Source organism: Squalius cephalus, assembly GCF_949319135.1.
Source record: "Squalius cephalus genome assembly, chromosome: 24".
In the NCBI taxonomy this organism is placed as follows: domain Eukaryota; kingdom Metazoa; phylum Chordata; class Actinopteri; order Cypriniformes; family Leuciscidae; genus Squalius; species Squalius cephalus.
The window spans coordinates 22,135,124-22,154,294 of NC_137145.1; the positions used below are offsets into that span (position 1 = coordinate 22,135,124).

General features: G+C 41.1%; 1 protein-coding gene across 2 annotated transcripts in view; it reads left to right on the forward strand.

Annotated features, from left to right (window-relative positions):
* The first annotated feature begins 1,398 nt into the window (after window positions 1-1,398).
* The window catches only part of rabgap1 (RAB GTPase activating protein 1), a 92,923-nt gene continuing 75,150 nt past the window's right edge, over window positions 1,399-19,171 (forward strand). The window contains exon 1 of one of the 2 annotated variants that reach the window (XM_079861429.1): window positions 1,399-1,505. The gene's annotated coding sequence lies outside the window, so the exon portion shown is untranslated. The remainder of the gene's footprint in view (window positions 1,506-19,171) is intronic. The other variant, XM_079861428.1, reaches the window with a different exon arrangement.

The following is a 19,171-nucleotide window of genomic DNA, read 5'->3' on the forward strand; positions in this document are numbered from 1 at the left end:
CGAGTGTTCAGACTCTTTCTTACCGCGAGGATGCAGTTTTATGAATTAGCATGACATCTGCTGGTGTGCTGTGGTACGACATTTTTACGACGGTATTTTTTTTATTATTATTTATATAAATTTAAAAAATTACCTGGAGACCCCGAACATCCTGAGAGGGACTTTTTTCATGCCAGCATACAATATCATTTCAATTTATTTTAGTTTTTGTTTGTAGAACTATAGCAAGTGTCAACCCTGACCACATGAAGTCATATGCCATTTAGATGAAGGGAATATTTATTTCTTTTATTTTTTTACTTTTCAGCAAACGTCATTTGGGGTCAAAAAGATATAGCTTATAAGGGTCAAAATCCAGCTCACAAAAAATGTATTGTGATTATGTGGTGTGAAAATGAAAAGGCGTCACAATGCTCAGAACTTGTAGTTTGTAGCAATGGGGAATTTTTATTTTATTTCAGTTAAATATCTGGTTGATTATGAAAGTAAAATTAAAGCTTGTGAAACCAAACAAATGGTAGAGGAACTTATCTTAAAGAGGAAGGAAAGTTGATCCAAGCCAATGTTGAAACATCACAACCTGGGAGAGTTGAAAGGAACAGCCTGCACATTAATATTCGGCTATAGTTTTTGCAGCTAATATGTTATTGTTAAACTTTCAAAATCAAATGAATATAGTTTGGCTATATTAAATTTAGGAAATATGAGTAGGAAAGTAGGAAATATGCACTTTCAGCACTTATATCTGCATGATCCATGCATATAGATTTTCTGAATGCATGGGTTATCTTTATGACAAAGTACATATTCCACTTTATGACAAAGAACATATTCCAAAATGTTGGCTACTTTTTCAAAATGTACTTGTACAACTTTTTGTGATAGGCTATATATGCTATGTTTAGAATAGCATTGTAACATTCAAGGCTACTCTTTTGTTTCTGCAGTATGTAGTATGCAAACTGCATAGTATGCAAATTTTCTGCATACTTATTATGCATAGAGTACCCGGATGAGCTACTACATTAAAATATGCAGTATGCAACAAAGCACACTGAATCCCACAATGTAGGCTTACGTGCGCAATTTGCATTTAATATCACATCAGCTTTGATTTTGATCTTTTTGTTTTTGACTCATTGCTTAATTTGACAGCCAAATGTTTCGATATTTTATGCACATTAAAAATGTAAAATGGTTATTTTCTAAATGATAAACGGACTCTACTCAGTCAGGTAAACATAACACAAAGCGATTTCAGTTGACAGCAATGTAGCATTTTTCTTCCAAAACCTTTTATATAGGCTACTATTATTAAATACCATAATGCAGAATTCCTTGCATACGCTGATATTCGACTCCATCCCGAACATTGCCGAAGAGTGCGGCAGCGCATGCGCAGTTCGAGCGGGGTTTGGTTTGTGTTTACAGCAGCACTGTTGCTGGCTAATGTTCAGCGCTGTTATGTCAAGACTCTCTGGAATAAAAAGCTTTTGTGGAAACAGGTAGGATGAGTGGCAGCGATGCACATCACCGTGCTTTTATCTCCTCTACACGTCCGTTTCTTTATTCAGCAGTTTTGTCTTTTTAAGAGGAAAATATTACACCATATATGCAGATTATGATTTGATGCTAGCATGCTACAGTGTGTTAGCCCGTTAAAGGCCGTGTGCTGATGCATGACACAAAACCTGCAAAGATCTGCTGTCTGCACAGCTCACATACCCACCTTTGTGACCGATTCAGTTTTGTACGAAGAACAATAGAAAATCAAGGACATTGTTTGTGCATTTATGTCGAAGCCATAACGTTATAAGATTTAATTTTAGGAGTTGTTCGCCTTCTCACAGTAGAAATGCATCATTTGCGATAGATGCAAACATTGATGTATTTCTAAGTTTTAACGCATTTGAGAATGTAATTGTTCTGAATTGAGTTAGATGTGCTTTGATGATCATGTGTTTGATTGCAATAGCTATTGATGGGGAATTTGATTCAGATTCATTGATATCCATTCACCAAAAAGATCTTTCACTGTTCAGTGACTCTGTTTGTATTCCGCCAATAGGTGGCGACAGTCTTTCTGTGTGTAATAAGCAAGTCATTGAATCATGCACTCAAGTGATTTCTTCGTTCATGACCGAAACACGTTTTATTATTATCCTTTATTTAGGGATGCACAATATATCGGTCACCATATCGGTATCAGCTGACATATGTTCATTTTTAATGTAATCGTTGTCGACCCGATAAGTAAATTAGGCCGATATATTAAATCCGATAGATAATGGATTATTTCCTTCAGTGGAGACTCCTCAGACGCACACTGTTCAACATGATGGTTTGAATTACTCTAAATATGATTGGAATCACTTTGAAAAGGAAAATACAGTAAAGTGCTGCTACATGAGCAGTGCAAGACTGTCATATTTGCTACATAAAATTATAATGACAACACGACTGTTAAAAGAATGTTGTGAATTCCTTGTTCGCCCGTGTTTTAGGGCACTGTTACGGGATGAGCGCATTCAAACCTTCATGATTAGCACAGTAAAGGTCGCTTGTGCATTGCAATTTGTAATGTTATGTTTATTTTGTGTATATATATATATATATATATATATATATATATATACAGTATATATGATTTATCTCATATAAGATGCGTTTTAAGTTAATAAACGCTGTAGTAAAGCTCTCCAGTCTGGTGACCATCTTTAGCTTCAGTGCATGCAGTGCATGCAACATTAATAATGATGATTGGGAGTGTTGTGTACATAACATTATAATGAGAAGACTATTGTAATATTGCATTGTGAATTAATTTGGGTTAATTGCCCTGTTTCAGGGAAGAGCGCGTCCACAACAGGAGTTACACAATCTGACTGACACATAACTTAGTTCAAGTTCACTTGTGTATTCGCATAAATTTGTGCAGATATAAGTTGTAATATCATGTATGTTGCATAAATATCTGATTTATCTCATATAGGTTTCATTGAGTTAATTAACCCAAACCCACTAACAAAGCAATCATTATCACTTCAGCTTCATCGTGTGCAGTTCAAATACCAGTGCAGTCAGTGCTGTTATTTGAAACAGTGATATTAATTTAAGATGTTTCCTTTTCAAAAAACAAACACACATTGATGCATTATTAATAATAACTAGCACTTTTTTCTCATATTATTATTTATAAACAATATGGTTTAATTAAAACCATTTCATTATTGTCTGGGCGTAGTCTAGGCTATTCCATTTTATTTATCTATAGGCACATGCATTTTTATTTTTTAAATGTGTTGTCCAATGACTTAGGCTATTTGCATTATTTAGGCATTATTTTATTTCTTTGTAAGGTAATTTTTTTTTTATAAAGAAATTTGGGACATGGCTTTTTTAATGGTGAGATTTTTGCTTTTGTTAATAGGCTCTCAAAAAATTATATAAAAATTTGGATTTAGATTTATCGGCCAATATATTAGTTCTGTCAGGATCACTATCGTCAAATACGATTGACAGTTAGCATACAGTTAGGATTGGCGGTATGGTTCTGTTCTGGGCAAGAACTCCCTGCGCATCCATGCAGCCTAGTATGGATAAGAGCAGGGAGAGCAGCAATAACCCCCCTTAGGGTAAACCGGACAGAACCAACAAATGTATTGCAGATATCATTAATTTTAATGTACAACATAATTAGAGAATTTTAGTCTGACTCAGAGAGGAGGAGCTGGGGATGGAGGAGGGTAATTAGCTCCTGAGAAACGCGATAGTAGCTGATAATACTGAAGGAGCTTACAGTGATAGGCGTCATATTCCTATAGGTAGACGTGGATCAGCTGAGGGTCAGCTGATGCGAGCTTGACTAACGTGACCTGCCAGAACTGACGCTATGCTTAATTTAACGGCTTTCAAATATAAATAATTATCGGTATCGGCCAAAATTTTCATATTGGTGCATCGCTACCTTTATCATGACAACAAAACTGCAGGACTAAGAGCACTTGCTAATGTCAATAAGTAAGCCTACTTGTTCAGTGCTGCTCCAAGTCTTGTTTAGACTTACTTTGACGCTCAGTGTTCGTTTTAAAATTATACTCATCATGACAATTTTTTGTTTTCATACTTCAAATAGAAGTTTGAAGTCACTTTCAGTTAGAATTGCAACTTCAATGTCTACTATACAGCAGCTCTCCAGTGTGTATGTTTTTACTCTCGTCTCAAATTTACTTTGGCAGGACAAAGATTAATTTTCAATTTTATGAAAGCTTCAAAAGGGAAGGATAACCCAGTGGACTCCAGACTAACATTTGAGAGCAATGGCACCGGTGCCACAAGTTCTACAGATGGTGGCATCAGCACCTGTTTTGGTAGGTTGGTGGTGGAGGGGGTTTTGTCAATGTTTAAAGGGTTAATTCACCCAAAAATGTAAATTCTGTCATCATTTATTCACCCTTATGTCGTTCCAAACCCGTAAGACTTTCGTTCATCTTCGCAACACGAATGAAGATATTTTTAATGAAATATGAGAAATTTCTGTCCCACCATTGACAGTATAAGCAACAACCACTTTGTCCCTTCACAAAGTTCATAAAGAGATCGTAAAACTAATCCGTAGGAATTGAGCTGTTTAATCCAAATTTTGCGAAGAGACTCGATAGATTTATATGATGAACAGGTGATCAGCGAATATAAACAGAAGCTCAACCATACTTGTTTGATGCACAAGAACAAACCTCATTGGTTCTTGCAGAAGCTCAAACGTGCTGCGTAACACGAGAATGAACCTCATTGGCTCTTGCAGAAGCTCAAACGTGCTGCGTAATATGAGAATGAACCTCATTGGTTCTTGCAGAAGCTCAAACGTGCTGCGTAATACGAGAATGAACCTCATTGGTTCTTGCAGAAGCTCAAACGTGCTGCGTAACACGAGAATGAACCTCATTGGCTCTTGCAGAAGCTCAAACGTGCTGCGTAATATGAGAATGAACCTCATTGGTTCTTGCAGAAGCTCAAACGTGCTGCGTAACACGAGAATGAACCTCATTGGTTCTTGCAGAAGCTCAAACGTGCTGCGTAACACGAGAATGAACCTCATTGGTTCTTGCAGAAGCTCAAATGTGCTGCGTAATACGAGAATGAACCTCATTGGTTCTTGCAGAAGCTCAAACGTGCTGCGTAACACGAGAATGAACCTCATTGGTTCTTGCAGAAGCTCAAACGTGCTGCGTAACACCATAATGAACCTCATTGGTTCTTGCTGAAGCTCAAACGTGCTGCGTAATACGAGAATGAACCTCATTGGTTCTTGCAGAAGCTCAAACGTGCTGCGTAACACGAGAATGAACCTCATTGGTTCTTGCAGAAGCTCAAACGTGCTGCGTAATACGAGAATGAACCTCATTGGTTCTTGCAGAAGCTCAAACGTGCTGCGTAATACGAGAATGAACCTCATTGGTTCTTGCAGAAGCTCAAATGTGCTGCGTAATACGAGAATGAACCTCACTGGTTCTTGCAGAAGCTCAAACGTGCTGCGTAACACGAGAATGAACCTCACTGGTTCTTGCAGAAGCTCAAACGTGCTGCGTAACACGAGAATGAACCTCATTGGTTCTTGCAGAAGCTCAAACGTGCTGCGTAACACGAGAATGAACCTCATTGGTTCTTGCTGAAGCTCAAACATGATGCGTAACACGAGAATGAACCTCATTGGTTCTTGCTGAAGCTCAAACGTGCTGCGTAACACCAGAATGAACCTCATTGGTTCTTGCAGAAGCTCAAACGTGCTGTGTAACACGAGAATGAACCTCATTGGTTCTTGCTGAAGCTCAAACATGATGCGTAACACGAGAATGAACCTCATTGGTTCTTGCTGAAGCTCAAACGTGCTGCGTAACACCAGAATGAACCTCATTGGTTCTTGCAGAAGCTCAAACGTGCTGCGTAACACGAGAATTAACCTCATTGGTTCTTGCAGAAGCTCAAACGTGCTGCGTAACACGAGAATGAATCTCATTGGTTCTTGCTGAAGCTCAAACGTGCTGCGTAACACCAGAATGAACCTCATTGGTTCTTGCAGAAGCTCAAACGTGCGGCGTAACACGAGAATGAATCTCATTGGTTCTTGCTGAAGCTCAAACGTGCTGCGTAACACCAGAATGAACCTCATTGGTTCTTGCAGAAGCTCAAACGTGCTGCGTAACACGAGAATGAACCTCATTGGTTCTTGCTGAAGCTCAAACGTGCTGCGTAACACGAGAATGAACCTCATTGGTTCTTGCTGAAGCTCAAACGTGCTGCGTAATACGAGAATGAACCTCATTGGTTCTTGCTGAAGCTCAAACGTGCTGCGTAACACCAGAATGAACCTCATTGGTTCTTGCAGAAGCTCAAACGTGCTGCGTAACACGAGAATGAACCTCATTGGTTCTTGCAGAAGCTCAAATGTGCTGCGTAACACGAGAATGAACCTCATTGGTTCTTGCAGAAGCTCAAACGTGCTGCGTAACACGAGAATGAACCTCATTGGTTCTTGCAGAAGCTCAAACGTGCTGCGTAACACGAGAATGAACCTCATTGGTTCTTGCAGAAGCTCAAACGTGCTGCGTAATACGAGAATGAACCTCATTGGTTCTTGCTGAAGCTCAAACGTGCTGCGTAACACGAGAATGAACCTCACTGGTTCTTGCAGAAGCTCAAACGTGCTGCGTAACACGAGAATGAACCTCATTGGTTCTTGCTGAAGCTCAAACGTGCTGCGTAACACCAGAATGAACCTCATTGGTTCTTGCAGAAGCTCAAACGTGCTGCGTAACACGAGAATGAACCTCACTGGTTCTTGCAGAAGCTCAAACGTGCTGCGTAACACGAGAATGAACCTCACTGGTTCTTGCAGAAGCTCAAACGTGCTGCGTAACACGAGAATGAACCTCATTGGTTCTTGCTGAAGCTCAAACGTGCTGCGTAATACGAGAATGAACCTCATTGGTTCTTGCAGAAGCTCAAACGTGCTGCGTAACACGAGAATGAACCTCATTGGTTCTTGCAGAAGCTCAAACGTGCTGCGTAATACGAGAATGAACCTCATTGGTTCTTGCAGAAGCTCAAACGTGCTGCGTAACACGAGAATGAACCTCATTGGTTCTTGCAGAAGCTCAAACGTGCTGCGTAACACGAGAATGAACCTCATTGGTTCTTGCAGAAGCTCAAACGTGCTGCGTAACACGAGAATGAACCTCATTGGTTCTTGCAGAAGCTCAAACGTGCTGCGTAATACGAGAATGAACCTCATTGGTTCTTGCAGAAGCTCAAACGTGCTGCGTAATACGAGAATGAACCTCATTGGTTCTTGCAGAAGCTCAAATGTGCTGCGTAATACGAGAATGAACCTCACTGGTTCTTGCAGAAGCTCAAACGTGCTGCGTAACACCAGAATGAACCTCACTGGTTCTTGCAGAAGCTCAAACGTGCTGCGTAACACCAGAATGAACCTCACTGGTTCTTGCAGAAGCTCAAACGTGCTGCGTAACACCATAATGAACCTCATTGGTTCTTGCTGAAGCTCAAACGTGCTGCGTAATACGAGAATGAACCTCATTGGTTCTTGCAGAAGCTCAAACGTGCTGCGTAACACGAGAATGAACCTCATTGGTTCTTGCAGAAGCTCAAACGTGCTGCGTAACACAAGAATGAACCTCATTGGTTCTTGCAGAAGCTCAAACGTGCTGCGTAACACGAGAATGAACCTCATTGGCTCTTGCTGAAGCTCAAACGTGCTGCGTAACACGAGAATGAACCTCATTGGCTCTTGCTGAAGCTCAAACGTGCTGCGTAACACGAGAATGAACCTCATTGGTTCTTGCAGAAGCTCAAACGTGCTGCGTAACACAAGAATGAACCTCATTGGTTCTTGCAGAAGCTCAAACGTGCTGCGTAACACGAGAATGAACCTCATTGGCTCTTGCTGAAGCTCAAACGTGCTGCGTAATACGAGAATGAACCTCATTGGTTCTTGCAGAAGCTCAAACGTGCTGCGTAACACGAGAATTAACCTCATTGGTTCTTGAGGAAGCTCAAACGTGCTGCGTAACACGAGAATGAACCTCATTGGCTCTTGCTGAAGCTCAAACGTGCTGCGTAACACGAGAGTGAACCTCATTGGTTCTTACACGTCAAGCAAATATGCTCAAGCTTCCATTTACCATATCTGATGTGCGCTTTGAGTTTAAATGTGAATAAAGGGCTCATTTAAGCCTTTTCATCATATAATGCAATTGTATCTCTTCAGAAAATTCAGACTAAAGGCCCTTGCACACTGAGTGCGAAATTTTCGCATGCGTTTTTTCGTATCCGTCATTCTGTGGCTCTAAACTGTCAAAACACCATTCAAATGCTTGTTACGGATGCGAAAAATGCAGAAAATCGAACCCGATCCGATTTTTTTTTGACGGACTAAAGTTTCGGAGGCAGTGTGCAAGTGTGATTGACATAACGTGAGGTTGAATTTATTTTTTAACGTGTGAAAATTTCAGACGCGAATTTCGCACTCAGTGTGCAAGGGCCTTAAACCGTTCAATTCAGATTTGTTTTACAATCTTTTTATAAACTTTTTGAAGCGTCAAAGTAGTAGTTGTGTAAACTGTCAATGGAGGGACAGAAATCTCAGATTTCATAAAAAATATCTTCATTTGTGTTCTGAAGATGAACAAAAGTCTTGCAGGTTTAGACAGACATGAGGGTGCGTAAAGGATGACGTAATTTTCATATTTGGGGTGAACTATACCTTCAACAAAAACAGCTGCATTTAACAATGAACGACTTCAAGGCAATATTTTGTTCATACAGTTCAACAGTTTGTTCATACAACTGAATGAACATATTCAAGCAACTACTTTAATCTCCTGAAGGAACAAAACATTTCAGGATTCACACGTGTAAGCAATTGTTGCTGTAAATCCCCAAAAGTCCCAAAAAGAACCACAGTATATCATTAGGTAAAAGTTCATAGATATATTAGTTATGGTTATTATTTTTTGGTTAAAATTAGGCTAGATCAGTAGATTAATCGGAAAAAGTTCCAGCCCTAAATGTGACCATTTAGTCTCAGTCTGGAGCCCTGGCAACAATTTGTTGATTCAAAAGTTTCTCTCAAAAACACTGATTTATTCATTAAGAATAAATCTTATTATTAAGTTACATCAGTAATTGTAACACAACAATATTTCTCCACCCAGAGGCAGACATACCTGTTTCTTACCGACAACAGTTAGTTCAGCTATCATAACATTGCCAACATTAATTCAGGTTGCATAACATTAGCCTTGTTGTCTTTGGAGGAACTATCTGTCTAGTACGAAGAGCCTCCAGCCACACCTTATGATTTAAACCCAGATTGGTGTTTCATCAACATGTTTTCATCCGCTCATTCTCAACTGAGCCACACAACTTATAAACGTTCTGCTCAAGAATCATTTTATATTCTAAATACATAATAATTCCCAGTGTACTTGTGTTCCTCAATAATAAACATCCCCCTCAGTGGATGTTATGTTGCCAAGGCAGCATTTGTGAGTCGCTCAAGGGTCTATGCCTTCATATGGGAAAAATATCTGACTTGCAGCACCACTGCTTCCATAACCACATATTCGACATCAAGTAGAACAGTATCCTAAATCACAAGGTTAGTGTGAGTGGGGAAGTCGGTCAGGTGTGAGCGGAGGACTGGGGGGAAAAAACCCAGTTGATGACCATGTGTCTAACGGCACAATGACAGATGCTTCTCATCTCTTGAGAATGTGAGACAGCTGGCTCGTGTGCAACCGCACCCTGACTCAATATCAGTGACAGAGGCACGTGCTTCATTTGGACATCTGAACTATCCATTACAAACCCATCTTGATGGGCGTTTCTTTTTGTTTTGCTTATTAAGTAACTGTTCAGTGCAGCTTTATGTAGGCAAATATCCTCATAACTATTAGTTATTGGTTACTAGTGCAGACAGTAATGCAAACTCGAAAGCAACACTTACTGCTCACTTAATATGGATCACTAGCTGTTTCCTTGTATTATTCCCCTCTTTCTCTTTCATTCTGCCTCTCCCTATTTTGTTTTGTCTTTTACTCTTTTTCCTCCAGAGTCTATGTCAACAAAGTCTTATTATAAAGCGTTTGACCATGCCTGCATAGCACAGGCTTGGCTAATAGGTGGATCTCATCTTTCACACACCTAATCTACGGTTTCATCAGCTAAGATTACTGATCTTACCTGCTTCTCTTCTCTCTCCTGTATTTCTCTCTCCATATGGAAGTGAACTGGTGTTTAGCAGCCACAGGGCTTACAGCAGGATCACTCTGCTTAATGATACAGTGTGGCTCTATACTGCATATGTTCTTTGCCTTTTAATTCCCTTCTTATTCTCAGTACATCGCAGAGGAGAGTACAGTGCAGTACAAGGAGAGGACAGGAAATGATTGGGAGTAGGGAAAAATAATGTGTGAAATCTGACACCAAGCGGAGAAATAAAGACTACTGTCCTGGCACTGTAGACAGCCTCAGTGATTATAATTAGGGATGGGCATTCGATTAAATTTTCTTAGTCGATCGTCGGGAGAATTAACGATCGACTATCGATTAATCATTAATATTTTTATATTGAAATTCATTATTTCTTTAACTTTTTATAAATTAAAAATGCAATGAAAATACAAAAATACAGTTTGTTTGTCCTCGATGAGATCTTTATTACAAGAAGATCAACTTGATAGACTTGAACAAGGTAACGTAGACTTGAAGATTCCTGCGGTGCTCTAAAACAGCGGAACCTGCAGCTGTGAGCCGGCGTTCTTAAACTGAGACCCATGGCCACTTCATCCGTTTTCTGTGATCGGATAGCTATCCGATCCTGAAAAGACCAAATGTAAATGCCCTCCGAAACGCATTCGAGACGGATTTAAACCCGATCGCTCAAACAACTTCAGGAGGAGATCTGAGACGCATTCCAGACGAAACTGGACAAGTGTAAATGCATCTGGTTGTTGAAACCACATATGCAAATTTGACTTATCCCAAAAATGCTAAGAAATAAACGTGTGAGAGCGTGTTATAGGCTATATGTCATGTTATAGCCTATATGTCATGTTATAGCCAGATATGACGACGCTACTTCAACACGCATCACCACAGATGAGCATCTATTCATCAAGCCAACGTGCAAACTATCGCAAATCAAAGTGAAAGTCATCCATCAACACACAATCATCTTCATTAAAGAACCGAAATGATCTTACCAGGGCTGTTGCCGCAATATCTGGTTGCGGTCTTTTATTTCGAAATTTTCGCTGATGATGATCAATAAAATGCAGCTCATATCAGTTGCTTTCGGTGACGTGCAACAATTTAAATATGCATGTAGCGCGGAAATTCAAGATCGGACTTATATCCGTTTTGCTTTTGCAAAAACACATTTATGTGACCAGGTGTAAATGGAATCGTTTTGATAAATCAGATAGCCTAGCTATCCGATCTGAGAAAACGCATTAAGTTCCCATAGAACTTCTGCACCAATCTACTGATTTCTGTTGAGAAAGATAAGCATGTTGACATGATCTGAGATCAGATGCGACCGCAACCTGGTGACAGCCAGTCCAGCCGCCGAAAACACCCGCTCTGAGGGGACTGACGTTGCAGGGATGCACAGGTACCTCCGCGCTAAAATGAATTCCATTGCTTCAAGACTCACACTACGCAACGCAACCTGCATTAGATTAATCGATAACAAATAAACGTGATCGACGAAATTCTTAACGATCAATTATCGATCGTCGATTAATTATGCCCATCCCTAATTATAATACAATTGATTTATTATGAAATGGCTTTTTTCTTTTTTTCTTTTTAAACCATGAAATGCCCTTACTTTGACTTGATAAAGTGTTTCCTGTTTGGTTTGTAGTCCAGCAGTAAGAGTTCAAACTGCTGGCATGCTTTTGACCAGGCAGGTGTACGGTTGCTATGGTGAACGAACACTTTCTCAGAATAGACAATGACTTCTGAGAGAAACCCCACTGCCTCCCTCAGTCTACCTGTCTTTCTCTCTGCCTCAGTCTACCTGTCTCTCTCTCTGCCTCAGTCTACCTGTCTCTCCCTCTGCCTCGGTCTCACCTGTCTCTCCCTCTGCCTCGGTCTCACCTGTCTTTCCCTCTGCCTCAGTCTACCTGTCTCTCCCTCTGCCTCGGTCTACCTGTCTCTCCCTCTGCCTCAGTCTACCTGTCTTTCTCTCTGCCTCAGTCTACCTGTCTCTCTCTCTGCCTTAGTCTACCTGTCTCTCCCTCTGCCTCGGTCTCACCTGTCTCTCCCTCTGCCTCAGTCTACCTGTCTCTCCCTCTGCCTCAGTCTACCTGTCTCTCTCTCTGCCTCAGTCTACCTGTCTCTCTCTCTGCCTTAGTCTACCTGTCTCTCCCTCTGCCTCGGTCTCACCTGTCTCTCCCTCTGCCTCAGTCTACCTGTCTTTCTCTCTGCCTCAGTCTACCTGTCTCTCTCTCTGCCTTAGTCTACCTGTCTCTCCCTCTGCCTCGGTCTCACCTGTCTCTCCCTCTGCCTCAGTCTACCTGTCTCTCTCTCTGCCTCAGTCTACCTGTCTCTCTCTCTGCCTTAGTCTACCTGTCTCTCCCTCTGCCTCGGTCTCACCTGTCTCTCCCTCTGCCTCAGTCTACCTGTCTCTCCCTCTGCCTCGGTCTCACCTGTCTCTCCCTCTGCCTCAGTCTACCTGTCTCTCCCTGTGCCTCAGTCTACCTGTCTCTCTCTCTGCCTCAGTCTACCTGTCTTTCTCTCTGCCTCAGTCTACCTGTCTCTCTGCCTCCCTCAGTCTACCTGTCTTTCTCTCTGCCTCCCTCAGTCTACCTGTCTCTCCCTCTGCCTCGGTCTACCTGTCTCTCCCTCTTCCTCGGTCTACCTGTCTCTCCCTCTGCCTCGGTCTCACCTGTCTCTCCCTCTGCCTCAGTCTACCTGTCTCTCCCTCTGCCTCAGTCTACCTGTCTCTCCCTCTGCCTCAGTCTACCTGTCTCTCCCTCTGCCTCGGTCTCACCTGTCTCTCCCTCTGCCTCAGTCTACCTGTCTCTCTCTCTGCCTCAGTCTACCTGTCTCTCCCTCTGCCTCGGTCTCACCTGTCTCTCCCTCTGCCTCAGTCTACCTGTCTCTCTCTCTGCCTCAGTCTACCTGTCTCTCCCTCTGCCTCGGTCTCACCTGTCTCTCCCTCTGCCTCAGTCTACCTGTCTCTCTCTCTGCCTCAGTCTACCTGTCTCTCCCTCTGCCTCGGTCTCACCTGTCTCTCCCTCTGCCTCAGTCTACCTGTCTCTCCCTCTGCCTCAGTCTACCTGTCTCTCCCTCTGCCTCGGTCTCACCTGTCTCTCCCTCTGCCTCAGTCTACCTGTCTCTCCCTCTGCCTCAGTCTACCTGTCTCTCTCTCTGCCTCAGTCTACCTGTCTCTCCCTCTGCCTCGGTCTCACCTGTCTCTCCCTCTGCCTCAGTCTACCTGTCTCTCCCTCTGCCTCGGTCTCACCTGTCTCTCCCTCTGCCTCGGTCTCACCTGTCTCCCTCAGCCTCGGTCTCACCTGTCTCTCCCTCTGCCTCGGTCTCACCTGTCTCCCTCAGCCTCGGTCTCACCTGTCTCTCCCTCTGCCTCGGTCTCACCTGTCTCCCTCAGCCTCGGTCTACCTGCTGAAGCTGATCACCGCACGTTTTACTACAGCGTTAATTCTTAACCAAATGCATCCTATATGAGATAAATCAGATAGGCCTACACAAAATAAACACAATATTACAACTTACATTTGCACAAAACAAAAGGCTGCGAATGCACAAGCAAACTTAGTCATGATGGTGTAAAATGGTTCCGAACATAGCTCCGGCGCGCTCGCTTTACATGTTTCGCGGTTAAGCAGCACGCAAGCGCAATCGACGATCAATAAGTTTTATCAATTTAATGCATTATCGACAATTAATTGATTGTCGATTAATCGTTAACATCCCTAGCGCCCACTTACAGAACCATTTGGTTCGCTGTTCTGTTGAGTTTCACACCTCAAGCGAACCACCCCAGAGTTTGTTGGCAATCTGGCCGAGACCACCTCATTCATTCGGTCTCAGAGCGATTGTTTTGGTGCGGATTGGAGCGCGATTGCCGTGTTCACACATGCCTAAACTGACCAAACCAAGAGAGAAAACACACCAGATTCTGAAACAAACTCTCAGGTGTGAAATCATCCTTAAGGCTGATTTATACTTCTGCGTCGGACCTATGCCGGAGCCTCTACGCCGTAGGCAACGCTTTGGTTTTAATTTATACTTCTGCGTCGTTGTCCGCGTTGACGTGCAATTACTCATGCAGAGGCAGCATGTGAAACACGAGGGAGGGGTTCTAGCAGACCAATCACAGCGCTTGCGTCCGCCTAGAATTGACGCATTGTTATATTTTTGGAGAGGTGCACGTCAGGGTACACTGAAGGGTACGCGCGCAACACACAGCCTACGACGTAGCTACGGCGTGAGTTTGACGCAGAAGTATAAATTGGGCTTTAGTCTCACCTGTCTCTCAGTCTGCCTCACTCTTTGCCTCGATCTTCCTGTCTCTCAGTCTGTCGGTCTTTCTCTCAGTGCCTCATTCTGACTATCTCTGCCACAGTCTACCTTTTTATCACCATGTCTCCTCCTGTCTATCTCTCCCTGCCCCTCTCTGTCTTACTCTTAGACTCAAACTTTGTGTGTCTCTTTCTCTCATTGCCTCAATCCACTTGTCTCTTTCTGCCTCCGTGTGACCATCATTCTCTTTCAGCCACAAGCTGGTCTCAGACTACAGGACAGGAGTTTTTAAATCTTAACCAATTGTGAAATCTGGTTGCATCACACACATAAGAGATTTTCTTCTTTAAAATCTCAAACCCGCACACACTACAAGATTTGAAAATCTCCAAGATATTCTTAAGATTATCAAGCCAGATTTAGCACCTCACGGGAAAGCGGATGTAAACTAAATGGATACTGTGTTGCGGCAACTTGCTAGACATTATACGAGGAGGCAGTCGTGTTGTTGCCACATTTCGACCAGCCGTTCCTGCATCTCTGTTATCCACTGGACCCGTACAGTGGACCTGGACCTGCTTGTTGTTTCGTAGTCGCCATTTCAAAAGCTCCTTCACTTACGCCTCCTTGTAGACGTGCCATTGGCTATTGCCCTGGACACACATTTTTTTTTCTCTGAATGTCGGGAGCCTGGATTTCAGTCTCTCTGCCTCAGTCAGTCCACCTCTCTCTCTCTGTGCATCAATTTGCCTCTGTTTATCTCTCCTCCTCTTTTCTTTTTCCTCTTTGTTTTGCCCCAAGAGAGTCTAAAACACCATATTGTGTTTCACTCCTCATTTGGCTGTTGCGTCCTGAGGCAGAGAGAGAGAGAGAGAAGGGGAAGACAGACAAGGCATCCATTATAACAGCGTGAGAACAGACCATCAGTGTGAAGGAGCATCCTGTATGTCTGCTCTACACCAATCCACGCAGATATCAGCGAACATGGCTATGAAGTCAGTCTGTGTGTGTAAGGAGCCACTCTTCTATCTTAACCAGTAGCACAAATCCACACGACTCTTTGTAGGAGCTCTTTGAGGCTTGTGTACTGCTGGTTTCTGGTCATTGCTCCCCAGGGTGTAGCACTGAGCCTGGTCTCCATTAGGACAGAGTACAATGTGCCCAGTCAGGAAGACCTAAGCTTCACAAAGGAACAACCTGCCATTCAATGTCCTCTCTTACAGTATCCCTGCAGGCTGAACCCACTGACCTGTGAATCAACTCACGTCTCTCCTGCTACATTTTGTGTAAAGGAATAGTTCACCAACAAATACTATCATTTACTCACCCTCATAATTTACTCAACACAAAAGGGGTTATTCAGCTGAATGTACAATCTGCTCCTTTTCATACATAATAATAATAATAATAATGATAATAATGATAAAAATAATACAGTGATATACAATAACAATTGCAGAAAAAATAACATTGCAATGTCTAGAAATCAATTCCAATAGTACATTGTTTAATTTTAATTTTAGTCATGTTTAACTTGTAAGTTTCATTCTTACATATACTATTATACAATATTATTAGTCCTGACTCCTGAGATTCTTCACGTCAGTGAATAAATGCTATAGATTCGCATAGAATGCCCGTGTGCCTTAAAGCAACGGATCGTAGTTGAACTGTGATCTTTACAGACCAAGCCACACGGTTCGGCACGCATGTGATTTGCAGATTAATTTAAGTTTAACCATCATAGATTTTTAACCATTTCAGCGCAAGAAGCAGCGAAAGAGAACTTGTGCGCTGTTATCTGTCCACACAGCCGCACAAACAGAGAACCTCGTTTCAGATAGTGTACTAACAACGAATTGATTCCTCTTTCGTGTCTCTTTGCGCTTTTTGTTGTCAAAATATCCGTCTCTGTAAGTATTCTCGTAAACGCAGTCGGTTATGTCTTAAGTGAACGTAAACAGAAAGAAATCAGATCATTATATTGGATCAGTGCATTCTGTCTTAAAGTGACAGCAGCCTATAAATACCTGCTGCGGTCTATTTCACAAATGTTATTCAAACAACAAAACAACTTTAGCACAGATTGATCTAATTTAATAATTTAATTTAAAGTGTTATTTTACATTTATTACATTTCTGTACCTGAATAATACTGTTAGCCCTTTTAGATTGTATGCTTGTAATTAGTGAATTTGTTCATGTTTTATTACTGACTGTTCACTTGTCTTTAATAATATTTGAACTGATTTGTTAGGCTAGTTTTTTTTGTGTGTGCTGTGGTATCTAAGTACTTAAAGTGTGCTTTAAATAATAAATGGAGAGCAAAATTACATTTGCCCTATTTTTTTTTATTAATTTAGTTTTTTTGCTAATATGAAAAATGAGCCAATCCGTGACTCAATATGAGTCCGAACCGTAACATAACCCGAACAGTGAGTTCTGTGATCTGTTGCACCACTAGTTGTGTTGCTGTATCCTCTGTGATTCCCGCTGGTACTGAACAGGTTTTCAGTTTCATTTCAGTTTGCACAAGTTGGTATTGACGAGTGATCAACATTTGTTACATGCAAATGCATGTTGAGTCAGTCAAACTGCCAAGTCAGAGCTCAGCACAAGTTGTTTCAGAGTTTGTTTAACTCACCCGGACTGGGCAAGAATTTTCAAAATGTCATTATTTGCCTGGCATTCTGGTGGTGAAAGCTTATAGTGGCTTATTACATTTGAATTAACATTTTTCAAACATTTCTTTGACTTAGGTTAAGTAAAATGGGTGGATCTCTTTAGTTTCCTACTGAGTATAACTGTCAAAACAGGTGTGCCCAAAAAGTTCCCTGGCTTCAAAGAATGGATTTTTATTTTTTTCACATTCATCACTAACAGTGGATTACATAATTAGCAGTATCAGCCTATATATATATAAATAAAAAGAAAAAAAAGAAAAGGCTTTGGTGTCAACTATGTTAAATTCCAGTAAACAAATGTTTTAACTTTTACAAAACAAAAAAATGTTTAGGTGACACTTGACAATAAGGATATTTTTCTCAACATTAGTTTATGCAAAAGCTCACATAAAATAGTAATGTAAGTTTTTAAATTTTTGGACATATTTGGTAACATTTCAAGTTCAAATATTTATAGTTTAACATTAACATTAAAATGATAGTTCACCCAAAAACAAATTTTCTGTCATCATTTACTCACTGTTATGAGCCCTCTTAAAAGTTTAGGGGTTAAAGAAGGCAGGTAACAAAAAGTTAAGGAGAGAACACAGAAACACTCCCATTTCCAGGTCCCAGTTCAAGAAACAAGTCCACAAGAGCTTAGCGGAAAAAAAGTAGATTCTTTCTATTTTAGTTCACATAAATTAAAGGTTTTATGTTTGTTTTTCAAAATCATAAGTGGGGATAGCATAAAGCTTCAGGAAGGGAGCAAGGCCAACACTGTAAAAAGTGAATAGTTGGATCAACTTAAAAAAATTACTTCAATTGGTAACACCTAAAGAAATTAAGTTTTCTCAACTTAAATTATCATGTTTTATCATGAAAAACGTGATAATTTAAGTTGATAAAACTTAATTTCTTTAGGTGTTACCAATTGAAGTAATTTTTTTAAGTTGATCCAACTGTTCACTTTTTACAATAACAAACAAAAGATCAATCTTTCTAGAAGGAGGTTAGAAATAACTTACCTGGAAAAGATAAGAAAACCAAAATGAAATACAGTATACGTCCCTTACTCCCTTACTGTCTAATAAACAGGAGAAAATGGGTTATTCACAACACAAAATTGGCGTCTACCACTCTACCAAAGATGCATTCCACAAAAAAGATATATATAACAGGTTTTAATATAAGAACATTTAATGTGAGCCACTAACCCACTTTCACTATACACTTCAACAAACAATTAGAGTGATCAACTACTCTCTCTGTGGATCTGGAGACAGGTGATCTCTGTGTGGAGGAACTATCTCTGAAGGTACTGCAGGTCTTTTTAGGGTGTGTTCACACTTGGCATGTTTGGTTCGATTAAAGCGAATCCTGGAGTGATTGCTCTGTTAGTACGGTTTATTTGGACTGAAATCGCTAAAAGAATGAGTCTCGGTCCGCTTCCAAATGAACTCTGATGCGGTTCGAATGAAATATGAATGTAAGACAGACCAAAGACATGAAAATGAACCAAAAATGGGACATGATGTCACAAGATAAGACCCTTAAAAGGACAAAATGTTAAAGCATACCGTTTTTTCTCGCCATAGTTATCACGACTATGCCCATCACAGTTCAGTTCAGGCGTCTCCTCGTAGCAGATCTTCATGTGTGTGACGGAGGGATTCCTGACGCTGTTTTGAGTCCTTTACACGTTTTATAAGCTCTTCACGAGTTCTCAGCTGCTCAAAATACCATCATATGTAGCTACGCACACACAGCGAGAGCATTTATCCCTGAACACAGCATTGTTTTGGATGTTCCGTAAGTTCTCGAAATATATATATGTAATAAAAGATGACCAATCAGGTTGTGAATGCCTTTAAGTTCGGTATCTTTCGTTTCGGTGTATAAATGCCACTGTGAACGCTCAGCGGACCAGTGTT